Source organism: Lissotriton vulgaris, chromosome 11, assembly GCF_964263255.1.
Source record: "Lissotriton vulgaris chromosome 11, aLisVul1.2, whole genome shotgun sequence".
In the NCBI taxonomy this organism is placed as follows: Eukaryota; Metazoa; Chordata; class Amphibia; order Caudata; family Salamandridae; genus Lissotriton; species Lissotriton vulgaris.
Window position 1 is genome coordinate 662,631,728 of NC_141699.1, and position 26,922 is coordinate 662,658,649.

Consider the following 26,922-nt stretch of genomic DNA (forward strand, 5'->3'; position numbering starts at 1 on the left):
GTTATCTTGGTTAATGGGGTTCCGACAAAGAATAAGAAAATATGGCAAGATTTAGTGGATGTTAGGAAAGTCAAAAAGGCAACAGTGTATTTGAAGAAAAATAATAAGTACTATAAGAATGTATATGTTGCAGAAGAGGAAGTAAGTGATGAAGAGGATAGCGATTTGTGTGCTGGCCAAATTGAGAAAGTAGAGGCCTCTAAAAGTGAAGAAATATATGAACATTATAGTGTTCATCCTTTGCATTCCAAGGAAGTCATGGGGAATGCTATTGAGTTGTTTCAAATGAAACAAGCCAAAGGGAGTCCCATTAGTGTTTGGGAGGAAAGTTTGGAAGCTCGGTGTTTCCCACAGCTATTTCCCACAGGTCAAGGAGGAAGATATGATGAGCGACCTCATCAAATTCCTGCGTCTGAATACCGGACTTTACGATTGTATGCAGAAGATCCTAGGTTTCGGCAATGCATTCCCTATTTGTTTCATCTCCTGTTTGAAAGCGATCTGTCTGGACTGTCATATGCAGTGAACCACATCTTAAAAAGTGGTATACAGATGCGAAACATCTCGGCAAGTGACTTTATGCATAAAGTCAATGTCCAAGACAGTATTTTGGATTCTCACTTAATTAATCTCATGGCGTGTCAGCGTGGTACTAATGAGTACTGGTACCGTCGTCATGGTGATTTAAAATGTATGCTGAGGAACTTAGGAACTCCAACATGGTTCCTCACTCTGAGCTGTGCCGAGTATGGCTGGGAAGACTTACTTGAATTTCTACGAGAGGCAAATGGAAATATTGAAAACATTGAATTCAAGACACCTGGAGAACTGTGTTCTTTGGATCCAGTGAATGTATGCAGGTACTTCAATCATAGATTTGAAGCTATGATGTCTTTCATCACAAATAAAAAGAATCCACCTCTTGGAGAGGTGTTGGATTTCTTCTGGAGAAAGGAGTACCAAGCAAGAGGTGCCCCTCATATACATATGTTGTTGTGGATCAAGGATGCACCTAAATTTGGAACAGATCCGGATGACTTAGTGATGAATTTCATCGAACAGTATTCTACGTGTGCTGTTCCAAACGCAACGGAGAAGAAAAGTCTAAGAGAACAAGTTCTACGTTTCCAAAGCCATCGTTGTGGAAAGTACTGTCGTCGTAAATTCAGAAACAAGGACAAGTTCTACACCAAATGTCGTTTCAACTTTCCACGACCGGTGATTTCTAAAGGAAGAGTGAACAGTTTGATGTCTTCGCTGCGACATAATGTGACGAGGAAATCACCCAAGAATACATACAATTTGAAAAGGAACGAAGAGTCCAAGTACATCAATGACTACAACCCAGTGATTTTGTCCATGTGGAATGCTAACATGGATATACAGTTTGTGGCTGACAACTGTATGGCTGTGGCTCGGTATGTGACATCTTACATCACCAAAAAAGAAAAGACCGAACTGAAGGATATGTGGGAGGACATTTCCCATGAAAAGAGCCTCAGCAAGAAGTTGTACAGTTTCAGTCTGAAGATGTTGTCGCATCGAGAAATCGGAGCTTACGAATGTTCTGATCGATTGTCTTCAGCAAGTCTCTATGCCAAATCCAGGAGTCTCGTTTGGGCGAGTCTTGGTCTTGCTGCAACGCGAAATCGAGTTCTAAAACCTGTCCGGGAAATTGAGTATTTGGCAGAAAAGGAACCAAACAGTACCGACATTTTGAAGACCAACATGTTGGATACATATTATCCAAATCGAAGCAGTCACCTTGAGAATGTTTGTCTATATGAGGTTCTCCAAAATTATATATTCAAGAGGAACATCAAAGAAGATATTGAGAAAGGAGTGTATGCTGTAATTGGAAGTGAGGGATGCCTGGTCAAGCAAAGAAAATGCCAATTAGTAAACCATCGAAAATTGAGTGGTGAATCTCCAGAAAAAAAGGAGTTTTTTTATTTAGCACTTTTGCAACTTTTCAAGCCTTGGCGTGCAGAAGAGGAACTGCTTGGAGATTTCCTCTGTTACGAAGACTCTTTCAATGCAGCCAAGGAGTCCATAGAATGTCCTGCTTTTTCTAAATATCAAGAAATGCTAACTTTGGAAATTGAGCAGGAAGCAACGATTGCAGCCGAGATTGCCAGAGACAGTTCTCAGGACAGTCAGAGTTCTGTTTCATTGAGTCAAGATCCACTTGGAGGACTTATTATCGAAAATGAAGCTGCCACTGCTATGAATGAAGTAGAAAGAGCCATGGCACATGCTCAGGAGGATTCAGTTAACTTAGAAGACTTGGAAAAACAACTCAACGTTGAGCAGAGGAAAATATATGATGAAGTTACCAAGGAAATTGAGCACGGATTAAGTCATGAGAAGAACAAGTGCTCATGTACATCGTTGAAGCCTGTCCGACTATACGTGAGTGGAGAAGCGGGAACTGGAAAAAGTTTCCTCATTAAAGCAATCTCTTGTTATTTGCAGGAAAGGAGTGAGTCATCGCTGTCTTGTGTTGTCACCGCTCCTACTGGACTGGCAGCACATAACATTAAAGGTATTACTTTGCATCGTCTACTGATGCTGCCGGTGGAGCATGACAACAAATTACAATACAACAAGTTATCTGGAGATGCTTGCTGTGAAGTTTCAAGAGTCTTGAGGAAAATGAAACTACTTATCATTGACGAAGTAAGCATGGTTTCCAATGTCATGCTTGCCTTTGTGCATTTGAGAATGCAAGAAGTACTTAAAACTGAATATGATGTGTTATTTGGTGGGAAACACATCATTGTTTTCGGAGATCTTCTGCAGCTGACACCAGTAAAAGGTCAACCTGTGTTCAAAATACTCACGCATGAAGATACCAGGAAGTGCCTAGGGAGCATTGGCAACGTCAATATATGGTTAAACTTCAATTATGCAGAACTGCATCAAAATATGCGTCAGGCAAAGGATGAAGATTACAAGAATATTCTACAAGATATTAGAATTGGAAAAGTGACTGAGCATGGGAAAGAAGCTTTAAATGCACGATTACTGTCAAATTTATATCCCAAACAAGAGATTGTGCCTGAGAATATTTTTCAGAAAATTACTGAGAAGAAATCCGGGATATGTCTCATGCCAACTCTTGCAGAATGTGCCATCTTCAACAACAAAATGTTGAATTTAGAAAAGCAAGAGATTGTGAAACTTGAAGCTATCGACAAATTAGAGCATATGGGATCAACAATTATTTTGTCAGACAATTTGAAATCAAAATTGGATTCATTAGAGAAGACTATATCTAAAACAGCGGGTTTTGAAAAGACTTTGAATGTGTGTTTAAATTGCCGAATCATTTTGAGAAGGAATTTACATGTAGAAAGAGGTCTGGTAAATGGATCAATGGGTAATGTTGTTGATTTTGAGAAATACAGAAATAGAGATGGAATAGAATTTTTAAGAATTAAATTTGATGGCATTGAGGAAGTACAGCAAATTGGTCGTTGTTCTGCTAGGTTTTTGCTTGTTAAAGACTTATATGTTCGCCGTAAACAGTTTCCTGTTTGCTTGGCATATGCGGTGACAATCCATAAATCGCAAGGTTTAAGTGTAGACTGTGCATTGGTGAATATTGGCAGTTCTGTGTTCAAGGAGGGTATGGCATATGTGGCATTGTCACGAGTTAGAACTTTATCGGGATTGTACTTAATTGACTGTGATGTCACAAACATTTGTGCGGATCTAGATTGTGTTAAGGAATACAATAGGTTAAGAAGAGAGTATGCGCCACATTTGCCTCAATATCCTTTGTTTGAGAAACGTGTGTTAGGCCGCAAACGTAGAAATAGCAGTAATAGTAGGGAGGTTGTTGCAAAAAGACTAAAAGTCAATGAACCGAAAATTGTTAGCAGAAAGAAAGTGGATTCTGTTGAAGATGTTGTCGGTTTTCAATTTGAAAACAGTTCTGGTGTCAACTGCTATGCAAATGTAGTGGTTAATGTTCTCTTTTCACTAGAGAGTTTAAAAGAACAGATTCTGTTGAATTCAGAACAAATTTTATGCTGTTTGTTGAATTCTGTTTTCGAGAAATGTAGCACTGATCGAACAAAAGTAGAAAGTGTGTCTGAAGTTCGTTATCTGTTAGATGAATGTTCAGGTCAAACAGACTTCTCTGAAAATAATCAGCAAGATTGTCAGGAGTTTTTAATGTATATGCTTGATATATTGCAAGATGAGGGTGTAGATGTAGATCAACTGTTTGGGCTTTCTTATCAATGGCAGCATGACTGCGAGAATTGTAGGGTATCAAGTACTACTAGTGTAGACTCAGAAAGATTTATATATTTAACTTTGCCAGACAGTAAATCAGTCTCCTTTAATAAGCTAGTAAATGCAGCGGATCACAACATGGAGTGTAGCCAATGTAAATCTGAAATGATGTCAACATTACTTATACGTAGATATGGACAGTATGTCATTTTAATGATGCAACGATGTAGGCCTGATGGATCAAAATTGTCAACTTTAATAAAAAATTTTGTGGCTTCTCAGCTTTCAATATCAGGAAGGACTTTTGTAACTGTAGCAATTATCTATCACGATGGTCCTTCAACAACTTCAGGACATTATACAGCTTATTTAAAGTCTCGAAACGGCTGGTCATTCTGCAATGATTCCGTTGTAAGTTTCAAAAAAAAATTGCCGTTTGACCTTAAAAATTCTTACCTGGTGTTTTTAAAACCAAAATTTTAAAGAAAGAATCTCGAGATTTCCTGTGAAGAATTGGAAAAGGTTCATCAAGTTGAGGGAATGTAAGTCTGCAATGCTGTCTAGATTATTGGTCCAAAACTTTTAATTATAATGTTATTTTGTCAAATCCGACTATATAAACCTGATGCAAGTAAGTCTGCTTCATAGTAAGCAGTATCAGTGTCATAGGAAAAGGAGAACATGAGTGACAAAGAAGGGTAAGATATTAGTAGTCCAGGATTGTGAAAATTATCTTAAATGTTTTCTTTTTGAAAGTTGCGAATATAGAAAATGACGGGATTTGATTGGAAGAATTACAAGACTTGTGAATAGCTGCAACATGATTTGGCCAAGTGGAAACATGTGGTAGAATGTGAGAAGTCTTTTCTTGTATGTAGCATATTTTTCGAATCGTTGGAGGTTTTCTTTCAGAAAGTGGCGGGCTGACAATATTTATAGCACAACACAGTGGACGCTGTTCATAGGACATCCTTCGACGTCATTGAAAGTAAGTTAATTTTAAGGAGTTTTGAATTCAGATTTCTTATGTTGAATGGGTTTTTTAAACACAATCATTTTGATTGTGTTTTTTTTTCCCCGCTGTTACATGATGAATACCTTCAAGTCACTGATTTAAGTGAAATTTGATACATTCTGAGAACAGCAAAAATAAACCATTTAACATGTATAATTAATGTTTTGCTTTTTGTACTTATGATATACATTTAGAAATGTGAAGTAGATATGGAGAAACTGAGTCTTCTGTAAGTGTCAATTTTAATGCTTACAGTGCTGTACTTCTGGGTACTGTTTTTTAAAAAAAAAAAATGAATAGGCCTCACCTCAAAGAAAGCTCTTGAAAGCACACATCTTATTTGCATCCTGAAACAATCATTTAAAATGTTAGACACAATTTTATGATGGCTTTACATCTTTTTTGCGCTGCAATTGCATCACTATTGTGAGACATTAGCAGTGCAAAAAAAGCACCATGTTCCAAAATAGGCCTCAGTTCATCAACATCAAGATACAGTTTCTTTAAAATATATATCTTTAGGATTGTGTAGGGGACGTAGAGAAGCAGAGACTTCTGTAAATGTCAAAGTTGTTGAAAAACTGTTTGTTCTTGAACCTTTTCCCTTGTCTTTTCTAATTTTTAAATACATGTTTTAATATTTTTGGAAATGTTTGTTCTCTGTTTTACAGATTGAAAGTATGAAAAAATATTTTAAAAAGGTAACAAGAATTATAAGGTAAATGTTTTCTACTCTTTTTACCCGCAATGCACTGCTGATGATGTCACTGACACTATCTCTCATTTACTCTCTATAGCTGTCTTTCTTTTTACATTATTCTCTGTTTACTTCCCTTATACTAACTCTTCTTTTTTTTTAAAAAATATTTTTTTGGTTCGCTTCCAGTTCGCGAACCGGTCAGCGAACTTGAAGCGAACCAAAAGAAATAGAGCTTGCCAGAGTGATAAACATTCTAGCAATTTTATTTGAAAGGGGAGGTAGTTCTGAAAAGAACTTTTTTTTTTGTTTTTGTTGTTTTTTTTTTTTTTTTTTTTTCTGAACATTTTTTGATTTTTTTGTATTTTTAGAACAGTTTTATGTTTTTTTTGTGTTTTTTATGGAGGGGAAACAACAAAAAAACAGGCATTGAAAAGGGCTCAACAGGAGCAAAAAAAAAATTACTGCTTGGGTGCATTAGGGCACTTATGGTTTTCGAACACCATATTAATCAAGTTGACGCTCATGTTCCCATACGACAGCATAGCACCACAATATATACAGGTAAACCTCATATGTTTAAAATTTGGCTGAATGTTTGGCACAGTTTCCTGTGCCTCTCTTCCTGTCAAAGACATTGTTGAGGTAGATCTGGCCACAGGAGTTGTCGGGGGATTGTCTTGTAGGTCCCTTAACTCAGCCCGGCTGTAGTTTAAGGGATGCCACCTGGTCATATGTCGATGCATAGTATAGTTGCCCATACTATATTTTTTCTCTGTGCCTCTAGACAATCTGTAATCACAGATGAGGCAGGTGGCATATTTAGCATTCACCTTCTTCTCCCCTGGAGGGATGGAAAAAAACTGCCAGATGAAACTTGTTTTTCTCTTAGAAACACGGGGCAACTCCGGGATAAATTCTGGTTGATCTCTATCCTCTTCTTCTTCTTCCTCCTCTTCCTCCTCTCTGTTGGAGGTAAATTGACTTGGTGGTCCTCTCTTCTTATAAGGAGGTGGAGGTGGTGGTGGGGGTGCACCAGCTGCAGCAAGTATGGAAGCCATTGCTGAACTCCAGGAAAATGGTCTTTCTCTCACCAAGATGAAAGTCAGAGTGAGGAAAGAAGGAGGGGTTTACATGATTTGGGAAAAGCAAAAGTTCTGAACCAATGAAAAGTGTTATTTTTAGGTCACATGACCTAGTCATACATCATTTGGAAACCAAAAGTGAAATGAACCAATGAAAAGTTTGATAAACAAGTCACATGACCTGTTCCGCTTACGTTACGCGGTGCGCGCCGCGTCCCGGATCGTTTCCGGTTCGCGGTCCGGAGCACTTCCGGGAGCGCTAACGCAGCGCGTCATTAGACGCATTACGCGACAACGTGATACGTCGCGCTTCCGCGACGCGTCACAGTTCCGCTAACGTAACGTTGACCGGTTCGCGGACTAGGTCGCGGCATCAAGATGAGCTAACGGAAAGCTTCCCGGTTCGCGAACTAGAAGCGAAGAAAAAAAATATTTAAAAAAAAATTATTAATAAACATCTAAAATATATTTTAAGATTTAAAGAAGAATACATTTTACAGCTACAGATGTTAGCTTTTAAAAAACCAATGAAATTCACAGAAAAAACCATAGGTTATAGACCATATATAGTTAGGAATTTGCATTTACAAAACCTTGAAAATTCACTGAAAAAACCATAGGTTATAGACCATATATAGTTAGGAATTAGCATTTACAAAACCTTGAATATTCACTGAAAAAACCATAAGTTATAGACCATATATAGTTAGGGATTTGCATTTACAAAACCTTATTTTACTCGCATAAAACCATTGAAATTCCATATATAGTTAGTTGCGCTAACTATATATCGCGCACCCGCAATCCACTGCTGATGATGTCACATATTACATCATTCATGACATGGTCAGTGACATCACTGATGACATCACTGATGACAACATCCAGTGACTGTATGTTTCTGTAAAGTTAAAATATGTCTTACATATTGAAGAATGAGTGGATGTATAAGTGTCTGGATGAAGGATTTAGTAGGTGCATGACTGACTGTATGAGTGAGTGCATGGGTTAGTGACTAAACTGTCTTAATTTGTGCATCATTATGTTTGTTGTTCTGTAAACTGCTGCATGTGTTGATCAGTAGCTATATGAATAACTATATGGGTTATTGATTGGTTGTATGGGAGACTGAGTGTGTGTGTGGGTGGCCGGGAGGTGTATGACTCTATGCATAGATGTGTGAGCAGTTGATTCACTAGATGTATGGTTTCAAAAGTGCATGTGGAAACAGCTGTATGGGCGGTTGACTGTGTGCATGAGTGTATTGGTGAGTGAATGGATATCTCAGAGCAACATGTCAAAGTAAGTACATATGTAAAACACAGTACATGTGAGAGTTGACATATATAAATAACTGTGCATAAGAGCCAGTGAATGTGTGAGTGGCTGTATGGATCATTGTGAACTTGTATCAGGGATTGTATAAGAGAGTAAATATGTGTTAGTATATGTTTGAATAAGTAAAGTTTGTATAACTGTATAGTTGAGGAAATGGAGGTGTGATTGATTCTTTGCATGACTGACTAGGTGTGTGAGTAACTGCATGGATGAGTGACAGTCTGTGAGTGTCTGTTTACACTGATTGTATCTAAGGTTATATTAGAGTCTGAAGAGGTTCATCGTATTATCACATGAATGATATCATCAGTGATGTGATCAGTAATGTCAAATGAGATGTCATCAGTGATGTCATCAGTGATGTCATTTGAGATGTCATCAGTGATGTCATTTGAGATGTCATCAGTGATGTCATCAGTGATGTCACTGACCATGTCATGAATGATGTAATATGTGACATCATCAGCAGTGGATTGCGGGTGCGCGATATATAGTTAGCGCAACTAACTATATATGGAATTTCAATGGTTTTATGCGAGTAAAATAAGGTTTTGTAAATGCAAATCCCTAACTATATATGGTCTATAACCTATGGTTTTTTCAGTGAATATTCAAGGTTTTGTAAATGCTAATTCCTAACTATATATGGTCTATAACCTATGGTTTTTTCAGTGAATTTTCAAGGTTTTGTAAATGCAAATTCCTAACTATATATGGTCTATAACCTATGTTTTTTTCTGTGAATATATATATATATATATATATATATATATATATATATATATATATATATATATATATATATATATATATATATATATATATATATATATATGTATATATATATATATATATATATATATATATATATATATATATATATATATATATATATATATATATCCAACCTTTCACTCGTCCTTGAGAAAAGATTGTCCGGGCCACTTGCAGTTGCAAAAGCGTGTTTATTTGGGAAGGCTTCGCTCAACGCGCTTCGCAGGTAGAACCCGCTTTCTCACGAGAACGAGAAAACTGTTTCCCGTGCAATATATACTAATCACATGGTATTAGTGTCATACCAATAGCAATAGACAACAGACCAGCTGAAAATGCTGCGAGCTATGTTCGCTTTGTTAATGTGTAACCAAGCACCATAATATGAACACAATAATTTGCAATAAATTCATGACATCATTCAATGCTTGTGGACAAAAAACAGTTATTGCATTGTAATTCAGCAAAATTCCGTTTTGTGTGCGAGCGGCTGCTCGAGAGTGTTCATGTCAAATAGACTAAGAAAGTTTTATCGTTTTGGCCATTCAGTGTTGCATGAAAAGAAAGGAATATCATTATGGCTTCATGGGCACGTATAAACCCATATAAACAGTATCATAATGAACGAAAATACTAAAGTATAATCAATTCGAAGTGAAACAGTGCACTAAAGTAAATGCAGAACCCGTCTGCAAACCTTTCAGTAAATCAGATAACGCCCAAGTGGGCAAACGGGACACTGTTAAGCCCAATGTCAGTAAACAAAATTAGAGCCAAAAAGAGCCGCTTCTACCTAGATCCAGGTAGTAGGCTCCTAGCTAAGCCATTTCAAATCATGGGTATCTGGCCCCAGTGGGCAAAAGTAGTCTTAGTGTGCCAAAACAAGTGGTGGACAGTCAGTTCAAGTGCCATAGCATAAATTCTGCATGGTACATGCAGCCTCCCAGCTTCGCAATTGTTATCCATAGTCATACGGTGATGTCAAGGTGCTGTTACACAAGTAAATCGGGCACAAATTCCCACCAGCAATAATCACGTGGTTCTGCAAAAATAAAATAAAATAAAAACATATCAAATGGTGACACCCACAGGGCTGTGATTAAAATATAAAACATAGAGTTTCTCACACAGTTTTTAAAAACAGTCATGAGTACAGCAAACATTGGCATTAAATACGGAATCTAGCCTAGATGAACTGCTAAATCCTCATGTAAATTGTGCCCATCTGGTTGTGTGGTTTTATACTTGATAATGAGTTTTGACTCTAATCTCCTTAGTTCTTGAATTCTGTTCCCTCCTCTCTCTCTGGTGGGTATTGTTTCCAGAACACAGAATGACAAAAGGTGTGCATTGCTTTTATGGTGTGCTGCAAAGTGCCTTGCTATCGGATATTGTTTGTCTCCATTAGTAATGGCACGCATGTGTTCTAGAACTCTCTTTTTGGCCGGATGTTTGGTGCCCCCAATGTAATAGAGATTGCACGGGCATTTCACCGCATAGACCGCATGATCCGTGAGGCAGGTGACATGTTTTAGAATCTTAAATTTGTCACTCTCTTTGGACAATTTGACCACTTTTTGATTACTACTATTGCGGCAGGCTTTACATCTCCCGCAGATGTAGAATCCTTGAATGGGTTTTTTGGTACTAATATTCCCTGGTACAAGAGTAGTGCACAATATGTCCTTAAGGGATTTAGGTCTCCTATAAATGATCTGTGGGTAATCTGAGACCCCTTCTATCAGATCCTTGTCTAGTTTGAGCACATTCCAAAACTTCCCCATTGCTTTCTTCACTTCCTTGGACTGTGAATGATAGTCAGTGATGAATCCACTGGTCAAATTAGGTGGGGCCCCCTGATCTGCTTCAGCATATATATATATATTTATATTTATTTATTACCTTGTGGCTGTTGCCAGTAGGTAGTTATAGTTAGCACCTATTATATATAGAAATCTGCAACATTCTATTTGGAATAACTTTGCAATAACTTAGAAGCTGGTTGATAAATCTTCACGAAATGTACAAAACGAATGGCCAGCTCCGTTCCGCTCCTTTACCGAATGTTTCGGGGTGATTCGTGAAGTGGGGCCAATTTCGGGTAGAACCATTAGAGGGGCAATTTCCCGCAGGACCTTTAGCCACAGCTACAGCCCGAACTGCTGAACAGAATTACGCCAATTTTGGCAGAGATGTAGTCCTCATTTCAGACTTGTGCCTTTTGCTTAAATGGTGTCAATCTGTTTGGCAGTTCCTGAGAAAAGTACAGTTAAAAGCATATATATATCTATGGACGTGGTGGATCCGTGGACTGTGAGCGCACCGTGAGTGTATCATTAGCGCACCCTTCGGATCACACGCTGAATGCTGATTGGCTGTCAAGTGGTTGTCAACATTCGAAACTAGGAACTGTTGGCAGCCATTCTGTGCCTCGGTAGAAGCGAGGGTGAAGAAGTCAGTGGAACAAGTGTGCAAAATGTAGAAAGGGAGCATGGGAGAAATATTTTGACACTCTAGACCTGCTTAGGGGGTCCCAGAAGGACCCCATGGCCCAATACATTTTTTGTTGTTGAAAAACCAGCAAGTGGCATAATGTACGTGGACTCCATGGCCCAATACATTTTTTGTTGTTGAAAAAACAGCAAGTGGCATAATGTACGCGGACTCTGCTGTAAAAAATAAAAAATAAAAGAAATTGAGCTTTTTTCATAAGTAGCCCCCGGGGGGGCCAAATCCCGGGGACAAAATAATTAAATTTTATGGGGGCCCATAGGGGACCCCCTGCCCCGGGGATCATCACCTCCTGGGGCTACAAAAACAAGATGATTGGGGGAGCTCAAAGGTCCACAAAGCCCCGGGGACCAACACCCCCATGGCCTTTATGTATTGTCAGAGGGGTTTGCTTGGCCCCCCCTCCTGGAGCACTCAAGGGTCCCGTTATTCCCCTAGGCTAAAAAAAAATTGTTGGGGGGCCCCAAGGTCCCCAAAGCCCCGGGACCATCACTCCCCGGGGCTTTATGTATTGTGGGAGGGCCAGCTCCTGCAGTGTCCCGGGATGCACATCCCACCCTCTCATAGCAAGGAAATCTGTTATCTCTTTCAAAATCTAAACAAGATTGCTTTTCCACATGGGGAGCTGCATGTTAGTAACTCCCCATGTGGAAAAGCAATGCCTGCTCCCAAACGTGTACAAGTTGTGCACAAAAGGCGCTGGAGTCGTGCAACCTACAGATTATGAATTGTGCATCCAGCGCGTGCACACCAGGGGGCCACACTGAGCGCCGCGCTGGGTGCGCGACTTCTAATTTTACCATAAAAAAATAGCCCCTATCAGTAATTTTGAATATCCCTTTATAAAACATGTTGGGGACCGTGGGGGGAGCCAAAATGCCCTTCACGGTCCCGCTGGCTCCCGCTTCCTTCTGGACCCGGCATTGCTTTTCTACATGAGGAGATGCTAACATGCATGTAGAAAAGCAATCTAGTTTGAATTTTGAAAGAGAGAACAGATTTCCCTGCTCTCTCTTTCAAAATCTAAACCAACTTTGCTATGGGAAGGCAGGAGCCGCAAGACTCCCGCCCTCTCATAGGAAACAGCAGTGTCCCGGGGCTAGGGGCGATTTATTTTATAGCCCTGGGGGTTAGCTCTCACTCTTGCATAGCAAACAGCAATGTTGAAAAAATCTTCCGGTAAGATAACAAAGGATTTTAAAGTACATTTTCGCCGTTTTTGTTGTAGTTTGCTGCTGTTAAAGTGACAACAATTTTAACGACGTGTTTGTAAATATGCCCCTAAGTTTTTTAATGTCAATAATCCCGTCTCCCATTTAAATAGCCACGAAGTATTTATTGAAGTGCATTGTGAATCATGAAGCAACACTGTCTAATTGTGATCGATAAAGAATTGAAAGAGTTGTGTACTACTTTTGTTGCATTTTTTTTAATATGGGAAAAGTGACGCAAAAGTGGCTCAAGGGGCTTGTAAATCTGCGACACAGTGTTCTGTCTTACTTTGCTTTCCTTTCTGTCAAGTAGAGGATCCTGGGTAAATATAACGGTTTCTGTACAGCCAGTGCCTTTCAACCCTACCCTCAAACTGCTTAATGCCTGTCACCATAGTAACAGTTCATGGAACACTTAAGTGAGTACAGAGGTTAGACGTTCACCACACTATGGGGCCCATTAGGATGTCGGGCGGTGGCACCACTGCGGTGTTTGCGGGGCGAAAAAACAGCTTTTACCGCCTGCAAGCAGCGCTACCCATGTCCGCCACATTAGGATAGCAAAACATAGGTCATTTCCCATCCGCCGCGGTGCGCCGCTCGCCACCATCAAAGTGTCCCCACCACTGCGGTGGTGGCAGCCAATTGAGACTCACCGCCGTGCGGAATGACGTCCGCCCGCTACACAAATTAGGATGGCCCAAACAAGCAGACGCACCGCAGCGGAGACATCGCGCAACCTGAGCAGGCGGAAACTCGACAGCAGAGTGAGATAGCAGAGACCCGGTCATGAACGCCATGGACCCAGCCCTCCATATGCATCCGGTGATGTACCTCCTGCAACACTACCGTCAGATGAGCCACAGCGGACGCCGACACAGGTACGCAACTACACAAATACAACACACAAGACACAGGCCGACACATGGTCCAATCACCACACATGCACTCTGTTTGGGGTCACAACACATCCACAAGGCCACCCACACATGACCCACCTGACAACAAGGCACCCCTCAGCATCCGGGGGACACATCGACCGCAAACCAGCAGCAACATCCTGGTCCCGGTCACGTCACCGCTGCGGTCAACACATGCGCACTATGCAGAAGGCAGGGCCACTCCAAGGCATGGGCAGGGCACAAACACCACAGGGACACACCACCCCCAACCACACAGCAACACACCCCATCAAGTCACAGGGCAGGTGCCCATCCTGTGCACCCCCATGCACACCAACAAGCAACAAGCACAGCAGCAAGCAAGCACAATACACACCCTGCACCACACAACACACAACCAGGAAGACAGCCACTGCAGGAGTGGCTGACAAGGAACACACAACACCAGTGCCACACACTGAAGGCGTACAATCCTTGCCAGCACATACACACGCAAACAAACACACACCCTGGGTGTAGCCACAAACGCAACACACACACAGGGATGCCTCAACAGATGCCTGCACAAGAACAACACACAGACACTACAGGAATACATACTGAACCCCAACGGAAACAGACATACCCTGTCAGCCAAACTGGGGAAAAGCAATGGGAGCACAGATACAACAGGAGTTCACAACATCATCACTCAGGAACAAAACACACACACCATAACACAAATCACACAAGAAGTGCATCAGGACAAACCCACACTGCCACATCAAACCAACCACAGTTGCCACATATACACAGCACTGCATGCACAACAGGCAGTGTGTGCATAACAAGCACAACAGCCACACACAGACAGGATTGACACAACCTCATCACACACACCACAAATCAGCACAGCACAAATACAACAGCACACCACCCAGGAAGTGAAGCAATACCACAGCCAACACACACACATCCAACACAACACCTACACTGCACCACTCTAAGAAGAGCCAAGCCATCTCCACCAGAGCACTGGGCAGCACACACAGCTGAAGTACACATGACCACTACAGAATGACTAATAGCACAAGGACAGCACACATACACCATAGGGGCAATGTCCAGAGTGGAACAACACTCATGGCCAAAGAACTGCACCAGAAAGCACAAGCTCACAAATGAAGTGATGGGGAGGCACACACACATGGAAACCAAGGGGACAGCTGACATCACAGTGAAATTCCCTGCATGTCAGTAGCAGACATGTAAGGGGTGTACCACACACAAATAGAGGGAGGGAAGACCCACAATGGCCAGGCACAAGTGGCACACATAGGGGATGCATTTACACCACACATACCATGCCATACAGGTGCATCAGGGCCACACAGTCTACACAAACACACCCAAGACGCATTGATGATCAAACAAGCACAACACTGATGTGCAAATCACACACTTTGCACACTTCCAACTTACCAACACAACAAGGAGGAGTCACACACAACAGTATGAACACACCAACACACAGCACAGCGCACAACAAACAGCTCACACAACTGCACAAAATCTTATACACAGGGCAAGACAAAACAAACAACAGGCACACAACTCCTGGGTGACACATGTGTGTCTCTCACAATCCAGGGGCACACACACATCCACTACAAACTTACACTCTTCACACTGCACACCTCTGCTACACCCAAGATCACGCATCTCATGTAGGCCATGGTACCAGGACTAAGGGCCAACACAAGATGGCCATACACATACATGGCTGGGCACACATAAATTAATCCACACACATACATCATTACATATCACAGCCTGCTTCCAAACCTTTGCACAGCTTCACACCCTGTGCTGGCAGTGTCCCCCAACATGAAATGTGAACAGTGTAGCCATCAATAGCAAATCACCAAGAAGAAAACTGCATGGTAGGTAAAATAGCCATCACAGATTACTCTATTATCAGGTTCAGAATGGACTGAAGACCCTGTCACCCCTGTTTAAAAATCTGATGCGTGGAAAGAGCTTTGCAATGTTGAAGTGATACATAGAGCATTGGGCACAGCCAATCAAATGCAAACACCAAAAGAACTTTAATCAGCAAGGACACTGACAAAACACACAACAGAGTAACTGTATTTATTCACATATTGCACAGATGTAGCAGCAGAACAATAGTAGACAACAGCAAGGCACAAAATTATGATTATATGCAAGATACTATGCACAGGTTAATTACAAACAGGAAGGCCAGTGTCCATAGCACAGGGGAGAGCCCAACACAGCAGAGCAACAGGTCCAGTGTCCATGGCACAGGTGAAACAGCAAGTACATGAGCGGCTGCACAGGGGAGAGTCCAGCACAGCAGAGCAACAAGGCCAGTGTCCATGGCACAGGTGAGACAGCAAGTACATGAGCGGCTGCACAGGGGAGAGTGCAGCACAGCAGAGAAACAGGGCCAGTGTCCATGGCACAGGGGAGAGCCCAACACAGCAGAGCAATAGGGCCAGTGTCCATAGCACAGGGGAGAGCCCAACACAGCAGAGCAACAGGGCCAGTGTCCATGGCACAGGTGAGACAACAAGTACATGAGAAGCTGCACAGGGGAGAGTACAGCACAGCAGAGCAACAGGGCCAGTGTCCATAGCACAGGGGAGAGCCCAACACAGCAAAGCAACAGGGCCAGTGTCCATGGCACAGGTGAGACAGGAAGTACATGAGAGGCTGCACAGGGGAGAGTAAAGCACAGCAGAGCAACAGGGCCAGTGTCCATGGCAGAGGGGAGAGCCCAACACAGCAGAGCATCATGGCCAGTGTACATGGCACAGGTGAGACAGCAAGTACATGAGAGGCTGTACAGGGGAGAGTACAGCACAGCAGAGCAACAGGGCCAGTGCCCATAGCACAGAGGAGAGCCCAACACAGCAGAGCAACAGGGCCAGTGTCCATGGCACAGGTGAGACAGCAAGTACACGGGAGGCTGCACAGGGGAGAGTACAGCACAGCAGAGCAACAGGGCCAGTGTCCATGGCACAGGTCAGACAGAAAGTACATGAGAGGCTGCACAGGGGAGAGTACAGCACAGCAGAGCAACAGGGCCAGTGTCCATGGCACAGGGGAGAGCCCAACACAGCAGAGCAACAGGGCCAGTGTCCATGGCACAGGTCAGACAGAAAGTACATGAGAGGCTGCACAGGGGAGAGTACAGCACAGCAGAGCAACAGGGCCAGTGTCCATGGCACAGGGGAGAGCCCAACACAGCAGAGCAACAGGGCCAGTGTCCATGGCACAGGTGAGACAGCAAGTACATGAGAGGCTGCAAAGGGGAGAGTACAGCACAGCAGAGCAACTGGGCCAGTGTCCATAGCACAGGGGAGAGCCCAACACAGCAGAGCAACAGGGCCAGTGTCCATGGCACAGGTGAGACAGCAAGTACATGAGAGGCCGCATAGGGGAGAGTACAACACAGCAGAGCAACAGGGCCAGTGTCCATGGCACAGGGGAGAGCCCAACACAGCAGAGCAACAGGGCCAGTGTCCATAGCACAGGGGAGAGCCCAACACAGCAGAGCAACAGGGCCAGTGTCCATGGCACAGGTGAGACAATAAGTACATGAGAGGCTGCACAGGGGAGAGTACAGCACAGCAGAGCAACAGGGCCATTGTCCATAGCACAGGGGAGAGCCCAACACAGCAGAACAACAGGACCAGTGTCCATATCACAGGGGAGAGCCCAACACAGCAGAGCACCAGGGCCAGTGTCCATAGCACAGGGGAGAGCCCAAAACAGTAGAGCAACAGGGCCAGCAACACACTCAGGTTGTAAACAATGGTCAGGACTAGCACACCTGTATGAGGCACAGGCGTATGAGGGCGATGTCAACTCACTCCTGGCTGTCATGCAGACTTGGACCTGACTGTGTGTCGGGGACAGCAGGCCCATTTGACTGGGGTGACAGAGCCCCAGGTGATGTGGGGCTAACATTGGCTTGGCAAGCTGGAGGGCTGTGTTGACCAGGTGGCATAGTGGCACGTGGAGGTGGAGTCATGCAGACCTCTGACACAGTGTGTGGATGGGAGAGGTTTGAGAGGTGCCCTTCCACTTTTTGGGAATATGAAATGGCTTCCCTGTCTTGGGGTTGATGGGAAGTGGTGATGACACAACAGGCACACACACCAACTGTCCCACATCAGGTGCAGACACTAGCACTACCTCTGGTGATGTGCTGGATCCTGCGGAACGCTTGGTCTTGCTATGCCTCTGGCCCACCTTCCCCTCTTTGCCGGGTGTACCCCCTACAGTGCCTTCCTTTGCCTATTTCCCAGGTGTACCCCCTACAGTGCCCTCCTTTGCCTTTTTGCCAAGGGTGGTCTCTACAGTGCCCTCTTTTGTCTTTTTATCAGGGGTTGTCTCTACAGTGCCCTCCTTTGCCTTTTTCCCAGGTGTACCCCCTACAGTGCCCTGCTTTGCCTTTTGCCAGGGGTGGTTTCTACAGTGCCCTCTTTTGCCTTTTTCTCAGGGGTTGTCTCTACAGTGCCCTCCTTTGCCTTTTTCCAGGGGGGTCTCTACATTGCACTCCTCCACCTGCTTCAATGGTCTTGGGATTGGGGTTGATGTGGTGGGTAGATGTGTCCCTGTGCTCTTCCTAGGTGTACCCCTGATATGCCACACCTCCTCAGTGACCACAGACACTGCATGGGTAGGTCTGTGTGATTTTGTAGCGACAGAGAGTCTTTTGCTGGTGATGCCGCTGCGGCATGTGAGCCTGATGTCTGCCTCATTGCTCTTCTGGCCTTGCTCTTCCCTGACTGGCTCTTGTCTGCATTCTGGGGTGGCCCTGCTCTTCAATGGGGATGGTGTCTGTGGGCGGGAGTACTTGGGATGTATCTGTTGTGTGCTCCTTGTGCTGTATCGTTTTGGTGACGCAGGCGAGCCGTGGTCACTGTCATCTGATGTGGCCACTGACTGGGGGTGGACAAAGGCACCTGAGCTGGAATGGGAGCATGTGCCTGTTGAAGGGTAGACTGTGGATGACAATGCCTGGACTGTACGGTGTAGCCCACCCACGTCAGAGTGTATGCCCTCCATGTATGCAACCACCTGGCCTAATTTCTTGTCATGGTCCCTGAAGGCATTGAGCAGGGCGGTCTGGCCCACACAAAGCTGGCGTAGGAGCTCTACACACTCAGCACTGAGGGCAGCAGGGGGGGCAGGTGCAGGGGCAGCGGTGCCAGGTGTTAATGTGACTCATCCCCTCTTAGTGACACGGATACAGGCAGCACCAGAGGAAGTGTATGGGAGGCTGGGCACTGGCGGCTGGGTGGTAGATGATGATGCAGACTCCCCATCCCCTGTGCCTGCCAACATGGATGCATCCCCGCTGGCATCAGATGATGTGGTACTCTGTGTCTCAGCCACGGATTCCTCCTGCATACTTCAGCCCCCCTCAGATGCGCTGGTGGGCTCTGTGTCACTGGCCTCCGCTGCGGCTGTTGTGCTACTCTTGCCACCACTGGTTTCTGGCTCATGTTCCTCCGTGGTCTCTTGCGAATCTGCATGAGAGTGAGATACAGGGTTGTGTAAGTGTCATCATCTGGTCACACAAATTCAAATCAATGCAGTACAGGAGAGGCCAAAATCTACATGGTAACCACCACACCCTGCAATCACTGTGCAGCAACACACAACATAAACCACAACAGTGCCTGTAACGCAGAATATCTGCCATGAGTGAGCCATGTTGATGCCACACACTCCTCCTGAGAGCACCGGCGGCCGGCTGGGTGCTGATCGCTTCGGAGGGCTCTCAGCGGCCGGGGGCGCCATCTTGGGCTGGGTTGCTCAGGCGAGGAAAGTGACATCATCGCCACACCCCCGAGTTCCGGCCCTACGTAAACGGTCCCTCATGTGTCAGCGCAGCGGACGAGTGCAGCGGGCGCGACGAAGGCGTGCTGGAGTTGCGCCTGAGTTAAGCCCGTCTGCGCCCGTCCGCGGCCGACCGGGACCCGGGCCCTCTCCCCCTGGCCAATTTCTTAGGTACTCATCTTTGGAATTACAAACCCTGTGTTCCCACACACCCCTTGTACCTTGCCTTTATTCATTGCCCCGCACACACTGACACGTATCCAACAGTTAGTTCTTTCCTCCCTCCCCTTTCCGGCGGACGACGCTCAGTCTATCTTGCCATCGAATCCTGAGCGTCGGTCTGCATCTACAACAATTCACAATCTGTGTTGTTACTATCTCAACACCCGGTCCTTGATTAAAAACCAGGTCGACATTTTTCTATTCTTGAAGGAGGTAAAACCTGACATCCTTTTACTATCTGAAACCTGGTTAACCCCTCACTCCCTCCCCGACATTCTTGCTGCACTTCCCTCAGAATATTATATTCTGACAGCCAATCGCACATTCAGGAAGGCGGGAGGTGGCGTAGCAGCTATCATCCTCAAGTCCCTTCACTTCAGGGAATTACCCTCTCTGACCCTCCCGGACACGGAGAATCTGGTGATCAAGTTGGACACTGAAAGTGGGGCCCTTATCCTGGTCTTGATATATCGCCCCCCCCCCCCAATATATGGCCAACTATCCATCTCTTTTGGCAGAGCAGCTGGCCTCACATGTAGTCAGCTACTCTAAAACCATTCTAATTGGGGACTTAAACTATTGGTTCGATAGCATAGATACAGACACTCAAGCTGCAGAATTAAGAGACCTGTTCACAGATCTTAATTTAACCCAGTATATTTATTCACCTACCCACCAAAAAGGTCATAGCCTGGACCAAATTTGGACACACAACCTACCACTACCTAACCCTGTTATTAGTCCGTGTGTTTGGTCAGACCACTTTGTCATTCAGTTCACGTTAGAAATACGAGGGAGTGTCAAGGCCAGATCACTCATGGGCAAAGAATTCCGTAAATGGAAATCTATGGATCTTCCTGGATTCATTGATGTATTAAGTAAATCCATACCTTTGCCACATGACGACCTGGACTCTGGCGAAAAATTATTGTCAAACTGGCTACGCCACGCAGCTGACCTTTTTGAACCCCTTGTACAGGTCTCTAGTATTAGAGGGAATGATGCCCATAAATGGTTCACCCAAGAACTGAGAACTCTTAAATTAGGGGTACGACAAAAGGAACGGAAGTGGAGAGTAAACTACTCCCCACAAGACAGAGAAGTGTACTGCGCTGCTAGGAAGGAGTTCCAAAAAATCTTGCACCAACACAAAACTAACTACTTTTCTCAGAAAATTTTAACCTCATCCAATAAAACTAAAGATATTTTTAACATAGTTAAGGAGCTATGTGACGATGATAGGACAGCCCCTTCAATAGTTCCTACTCAGAAGTTGTGTGACTCTCTGAATGAATATTTCAGAGAGAAAATTGTCATGATAAAACGCAACATTGCGAGCTCCCCTATATCATCTCCCTTGGATGATATTTTTAACAACCCTGTCACGTTAGATGCCTTCCCGGCTATAGACTCTAAAACCTTTTCCGCCCTCCTGGCACGTGTCAAGTCTGGTTCACCCGACGACATCTGTCCACCCCACATCTTTACAGAAATAGGGCAAACTATTCCTCAAGGGATCCTTCCACTGCTAAATGATTCACTGGATCAGGGAAGGGTACCTGTAGGTTTTAAACATGCTCTACTTATTCCCTTGATCAAAAAACCTGGCCTGGACCCCCACGATCCATCAAATTATCGTCCAATATCCTTGTTACCATTTCTTTCAAAATTTCTGGAGGCACATGCTTCTAGCTGTCTCTCTAGCTTTGTTGAATCCACAGGATATTTGGAACCTAATCAAGCCGGGTTTCGACTGGGCCACTCTACCGAGATGGTGACACTGGCGGTCCAGGATGTACTTAGATGCAATGCGGACAAGGATATTCATCAAGCACTAGTACTTCTGGACCTGTCGGCCGCGTTCGACACGGTCGACCACACCATCTTGGTCGACCGTGTCGAGCAGGCGGGCCTCAGAGGCTCGGCCTTGGGATGGCTGAAATCATTTATTTAGGACCGCACCCAGGCAGTGAGACTGGGTACCTTAACAGCCCCTAAAATTAAAAATGAATGCGGAGTCCCCCAGGGATCGTCCTTGTCCCCACTTTTATTTAATTTGTATCTACGGCCCCTGTTGTATTCGTTAAGAAAGTTTAAAGCTTTAATTTTTAACTATGCTGATGACCTGCAATTGATTTTCCGCCTGGATTCGCCTGGCGCTGCCACCGAATTTCGGGAGGCCATGGTTCACATCCAGAGATGGATGAGTCTTAATCATCTAAAACTAAACCCAGGCAAAACTGAATTCATTTTGCCTGGGAAGAGTGAACTTCACTGGGGGCCACATTTTTGGCCTCCAGAAATGGGAAGTCCCCCGGCCAAGTCTCATACAGTGAAAAGCCTAGGGGTTACTTTTAATGAAGATCTCTCTCTTAAAAGTCAGGTAGGGGCGGTGGTATCCTCAAGCTTTTTTCAACTCCGTAAGATCAGGAAAATTGCCCACCTGTTAACTTACTCTGCTCTGATCCAAGTTGTGATCGCTCTCGCGCTGCCCCGACTGGACTACTCCAATAGCTTGTTTTTGGGTCTTCCAGTCGGGCAGCTCAAGAGACTACAGCTAGTTCAGAACCAAGCGGCCAGGCTGATCTGCAAGCTACCCAAATGGCAGTCCATCAGGCCGGGTCTTGCTAGTCTCCACTGGTTGCCACTAGCGCAGAGAGCAACCTTTAAAGCTGGATGCATTATCTTTAGAGCTCTACAAAGTAAGGGCCCCGGATTTATTAGCAGCCTGCTTGTTAGGTATACCCCCTCACGTGCTCTTCGCTCGGGTCACAAGAGCTTGTTAGTGGTGCCTCGCATTAAGAAACAAGGTCAGGGAGGCAGCTCTTTTCACTTTCTAGCTGCCTCCCTGTGGAACTCTCTGCCACTGACACTGAGACTCCATGAAGACATTCTGGCTTTTAGACAAGCCTTTAAAACTTGGCTTTTTAGGCAAGCTTATCCATAGTTAATTCTGTCTTTTCTTTTGTTGTGTTATATCTCTGCAAATCTTCCAATAGCGCCATGAAGCCTAAGGGCGTACGTGCGCTCAATAAATTTTATTTAACATAACATAACATAACACAGCACTCCACCCTACCCGTAGATGGAGTGCACCACACACACAACTTGCCCTGCCCTCACCTAGGGAGTTGATGTGGGTACAACACTTATTACCACTGACAGACCTTCAGGGAACAGGAGGGGACAACACAAACACCTATTATGACATTACAGTCCACAATGCCAAGTAGGCCATAGCAAGTACCATGTGGTAATCTGGGGCACATTGTTTTCAGATGTGTGGGCCTCAACGATGATGGTGCATGCAAAGTAGGCATTAATGAAGTCACACTCAGAAAGTGGACACTGCTGTTCACCCCATAATAGATTTCCAACACTATCCCAATGATGAATGACCATGTGGAGCCTAACACATCTGGCAATACGAAAGTACAGCAGGGAGGATCAGATTAGTAAGGCCAGGGTGCCCCAATGCATCATACAAGCACACATCACAGCAGCCACTCACATTACACAGCACAGCAACACACGAACATCACATGGGTCACCGCTGCCACAGGCCTTGAACACATGCATCCACTCCCAGCAAAAGGCACCCTCCCCAGATACTCACCACCCCTGCCTTACTGGCAATGCTCCTTCAGATGTGCATCCAGGTCTGGATGAGTCACTGTCAAGATGCGGCCCATCAGTGGAGTCATGCTGCGCCGTGCCAAACGCCCTGTGCGTGGTAGCATTCCCAAGGTCATCTCTGCCACTTGCTTTGCCAGCTGGCTGATGTCGTCCCACCTCTTGTGACAGTGGTTGCGTTGTCTGTTTAATACCCCCAGGGCTCTCACATTTGCTGCAATAGCCCTCCACACTGCCTTACGCTGGTGTACCTTGAGTTGCAGGTATGAAAGAAAAGAAGGGTAAATGACCAGTTACACAGTGTCAGGTACCAACATATATCAGTACAGTAGCAAGACACAGACTCACGACCAATTGTAACCCCCTCCCTCCAAAACTGAGGGACCCCTCACAAGGGCACTCTGCATGGCGCAAACAGATGTGATTGCATGCACACATTGTGGCGTAGAGGGTCCATGACAATTTCACAAATGCAGGATGCATCAACACAACATGCATCTACAGAAGTGTGTAAGTATGCAATTATACAGGGCACAGATGGGCCATATCTATTATTCAGTGTGAAGGAACTGGAGCAAGGAGCATGTAAGTCTGGTGATGTTTTCTCGTTTGGGTGGGCAGGCATTGGACCTACTCTCTGGGTCACACTGAGTCAGACAACAGGGGCACACTGAAATATTCACACAACCAATATTACAGTCCTGGGCACCTACATGGCTAACATCCGGTGGCTCTGTATGGCTGACAATGTAACACACCCCACTCACACATACAGGTACAGGCATGGAAAAGAGTGACATTGGGACACACACACTCCCTCGCCCTGGAGACAGCTTGTCTGTCAGTGTTTGACACAACCCCACACCCTCAGGCATATACTGCAGCAGTACTACTACACTTCTGCCATCCCCCTGCCCTACAGCTACCTTCATGGTGACTCACCACTACATTGGGACCACCAAACGGCCTTGGGTACTGTGCCAGCACCTCGTCCACAAGGACCTCCAGCTCTTCACTTGTGAATGGACTGGCACGGATCTTCTCTGTCCTTGCCATCCCTGTGGACATGGAACACCTGTGGTGGAAGTGAGTGGGGAGTGGTCCCAGGCAGCAGGCTCTTGAGGCAGCAGCAGGAGAGGGTCGCAGGCAGCAGGCTCTTGAGGCAGCAGCAGGAAAGGGTCCCAGGCAGCAAGCTCTCACTCCCACAGATTTATAGCCTCTGGGGTCATTTGTAAGCTGCAAAGCTGCAACAATTGGTTGTCCAGGTCTTCCTCTTTCAAAAGCATCCAATGAACGCCTCCGCGGTGGCGTTGCACACCTTCCGCGATTTTCAAATCTGCATCATGCCACCGTGATCATTGCTGCCATTGGCTGTAGGCAATGCTCCATGGCGGTGATGAACCGCGGGGGCCCGTGGTGCGCTACCGCAATGGTGCATCTTTCAAAAGCATCCAATGACCGCCTCCGCGGTGATGGTGCACACCTTCCACGATTTTCAAATCTGCATCATGCCACCGCAATCATCGCTGCCATTGGCTGAAGGCAATGCCCCATGGCGGTGATGCACCGCCGCGGCAAGGCGGTAGCTGCTGCCATTTGAGTGGCGGAGCGTGCCCACAGCCCTCTACACATGTTACCATGCCAATGGCTACCGCACTTGTGAAGGGGGTGGTGCTGGTGTCACACCGCCGTGGCCAGGTGGCAGCTCCCGGCATTTGGGTGGCGGAGCGTGCCCACAGCCATCTACACATGTCACCATGCCAATGGCTACCGCACTTTTGAAGGGGGTGGTGCTGGTGTCACACCACCGTGGCCAGCCGCTAGCTACCGTCATTGTTGTAACATTCACTGGCTATGTCCATCTTGAAAGCTGCATCAGTACACAGCAGCAACATAGTGAAGGGCACATCATTGTACACACAATGCCATTCTTCCATATCATCCACAGGTGGACGCACGTTCTGTGTGCGGTACTTTGGTCTGTGGTCCCTGCCATGTCACTGATGTTGAAGAAATCAATGTGTTGTGGGTCAGTGCTGACCTTGTCAAGGCTTCTCTCACTGTATGGTATTGTACCAGACTGGTGCTTTCACATCAGCTCAAGCACACAACTGAAAGTTTTCCGGCTACTGTGATCATTGTGTTGTGGATGTGAGCAGAGTTTACATGATGCATTGAGGTGTGTTAGGTAAAGCAGATGGGTATGATACAGTCATGGTCATTTTAGACACATTGGTGGATGGTACAGCACCAGGGTGGCACATGTGAAATGTGTGGTCCAGTATGTGTGCATTCACATTGACCTATGTCTTGTTTGCGGCACTTGTGTATTGTTAGTGGAGAGGTGTGCCCACTGTGTGCCACAAATGGCCACCCATGTAACCTGGTGTGCCATGCATCTCTCAGGGCAGTCTTTTTTTTTCCATGACATCGTTGATGGTAAGTGCTATGGCCATCTCATGATGGTTGTCACTGACATTTGCACATTTCCATCCCAACTAGGAGGAGGCCAAATCTCCTACGTCACCTGACAGTGCTGAAGGACATGGAGAATGTTGCAATCATTTGGAAATTCCGCCTCGACAGACCAACACTGAAGACCCTGTGTGATCTTTTGGACCCCCACCTGCAGCCCTCCACTTTTTTGCAACTGTTTCCTTCCAGGAGACCTTGGCCAGCGCTGGAGGGATGTTGCAGCCCATGTTCAGCCAGGTGCTGAGGGATGTACTTGCAGCCATGATGCTATATAAGAATCACTACATTCATCTCCCTAGGGGTGCAGAATTGGCCGGTGTGAAGGGTGACTTCTATCCCCTTGGGCGCATCCCCCATGTTGTTGGTGCCATCGATTGCACCCATATAGGTCTGGTGCCACCACAGGCAACTGAGCACATTTTTAGAAATCGTAAACATTATCATTCTATCAATGTGCAGGTGGTGTGTCTTGCAGACATGAACATTTCCCATGTGTCTGCAAGATTTCCTGGCTCTGCACATGATTCATAAATGATGAGGAACAGCATGGTGCCACGGATGATGGAAAATCTGCATACCGAGCGTGCTTGGATTGTGGGTGAGTATGCCTACTGATATGGCGTGCTGTGTGTTACCTGCTGCACTCTGGCTGTGCAACATTGCAATGGGTGCATATCCCAGTCGGCCATGGCTGTTGAGCCCGCAAAGGAATCCCAGGACCCCGGGTGACGTCCGGTACAATGAGGCCCATGGCAGGACCCAACGTGTAATCGAGCGGACTTTTGGCGTGCTGAAGTCAAGATTCCGCTGCCTTGACAGGACAGGAGGTGCACTGGCATACTCGTCTGGGAAGGTCTGCAAGATCGTTGTGGCATGCTGTATGCTGCACAACCTGGCCATCCTCAAGGGGATCCCCCTGCTCATGGACGATGGTGAGGAACCAAGGCCACCGCCT